Genomic DNA, 2181 nt, shown 5'->3' with positions numbered 1-2181 from the left:
AAATCAATGTTAAGGGGCTGGGAGTTTGGCCTAGTGGTAGAGTGCTTGCCTAGCATGCACAAAGACCCAGGTTCAATTCCTCATTACCACATACATAGAAAAAACCCAGAAGTGGTGCTGAGGCTCAAGTGGTAGAGCTTTAGCCTTGAGAAAGTCCAAGAACAGTGCTCAAGCCCTGAGCTCAAGCCCAGAACTTGCAAAAAAAATCAATGTTAATAAATTCTTAAAAAAAAAAGAAATATTTAACAGACATAGATAGCTAGAGATAGAGCTATAGATATCAATATGTAGATATATCTATACAGATATATATTTATCGATATCTATCAGAAAAACAATCCAATATTTGAAAATAGGCAGAAAAGACTAATTCTTCCTTCAAAGCAGCAGTTTTAAGCTTTTCTGTTGATTTTAAAACGTTATGGAGATTAACTTGAAAATTTTTCTCTATAAAAATAATTTCTGAGTTGCATTTCTGCCCTTTTGGCTCTCTGACCAGCACCATGGTGGCTGGCAAGCACAAGAGCCTTACAAAAGGCAGCAAAAAAGGAGCCAAGAAGAAAGTGGTTGACCCATTTTCTAAGAGAGATTGGTATGATGTGAAAGCCCCGGCCATGTTCATTATAAGAAATATTGGGGAAACACCAGTCACGAGGACTCAAGGAACCAAAATTGCATCTGATGGCCTCAAGGGTTGGGTGTTTGAAGTGAGCCTTGCTGATCTGCAGAATGATGAAGCTGCATTTAGAAAATTCAAGCTAATTACTGAGGATATTCAGAGCAAGAACTGCCTGACCAACCTACATGGCATGAATCTCAACCGAGACAAAATGTGCTCCATGGTCAAAAAGTGGCAGACCATGATTGAAGCTCATGTTGATGTCAAGACTACACACGGTTATTTGCCTCGTCTCTTCTGTGTTGGCTTTACTAAAAAACGCAACAATCAGATCCACAAGACCTCGTATGCTCAGCATCAGCAAGTCCACCAGATCTGGAAGAAGATGATGGAAATCATGACCCAAGAAGTGCAGACTTGAAAGAAGTAGTTAATAAGTTGATTCCAGACAGCATCAGGAAAGACATAGAAAAGGCTTGCCAGTCTATTTACCCACTTCATGATGTCTTCGTTAGGAAAGTAAAAATGCTGAAGAAACCCAAGTTTGAATTGGAAAAACTCATGGAGCTTCATGGTGATGGTGGTAGTTCTGAAAAAGCTACTGGGGATGAGACCGGTGCTAAAATCGAGCGAGCTAATGGATATAAACCACCAGTCCAAGAATCTGTTTAAAATTCAGTTTTCTTAATGACAAATAAAAGACCTATTTGTGATGTTTGCTCTAAAAAAATAATTTCTGTCCAATAGAGCAGATGAGCACAAAAATTATAGCTTCATGTCTTTTGTGCAATATTCAGTTTTATATCTAACTCATAAATCTTGTAATATTCCTTTATTAAATTTAATCCATATACACATATCTCAAATACTCTCTGAACCAGTTTTAAAATCTTAATGTTCTCCTAAATAAATAAAATATTCATACTATATTTGCCTGAAATCTGATTTTTCCCCTTTTGAAAAGTAGGCTTTCATATGTCACATGCTAATTCAGGAGGAACTTTGAAATACCAAGAGATTTCCACTTGCTCGGAGCTCAGAATAAAATAAAATTATCTCAAATTCAAGCCCAATATCTTCGTTGTATCTTAAACCATTTCAACAAAATAGAATAGCAACAATGATATATAATGTAATATAATAAGAAAGAACAGAAAGCCACTTTTCTGGAAGGCTCTGGATGTTTCCAGGCTGTCTTCACAACCATCACACAATCAGAGAATGTGAGAAAGCTCCTATGGATCTCCTTTCCAAAGGTCTGCTTCTCTAAATATGTTTTCCATAACCTGAGAAAAAAAAGGGGGGAACTCTTTAAAATAGCATTGGTCTAAAAAAGGGGTGGAGCAAGGAATCTATAATTTACTAACCTTGGTAATGGGAAAAATAAAGTTAGTCTACATTGATTACTTAGATGGTGTGGGCTAATTCTGTTTGGGGATTTGAGCACACTGAGACTCTCTAAAAAGCCTCATATTCACTTTTCTCTACATGAAAGGAGAATTCCTTCAGAGCTCCAGAGAGGTGAAGAGAACCCTCTGTTATTTTTTAAATGAGGCAAGTAT

The 2181-nt window shown here is 37.0% G+C and overlaps 1 pseudogene; it reads left to right on the top strand.

Moving 5' to 3' along the window:
* Positions 1 to 503: 503 nt before the first annotated feature.
* On the top strand, positions 504 to 1291 carry LOC150060743 (small ribosomal subunit protein eS1 pseudogene; annotated as a pseudogene).
* The last annotated feature ends 890 nt before the right edge of the window (positions 1292 to 2181 follow it).

Source organism: Megascapheus bottae, chromosome 7 (genome assembly GCF_031878675.1).
Source record: "Megascapheus bottae isolate mThoBot1 chromosome 7, mThoBot2.hap1, whole genome shotgun sequence".
In the NCBI taxonomy this organism is placed as follows: domain Eukaryota; kingdom Metazoa; phylum Chordata; class Mammalia; order Rodentia; family Geomyidae; genus Megascapheus; species Megascapheus bottae.
This window is presented reverse-complemented; position numbering and strand designations above follow the sequence as displayed.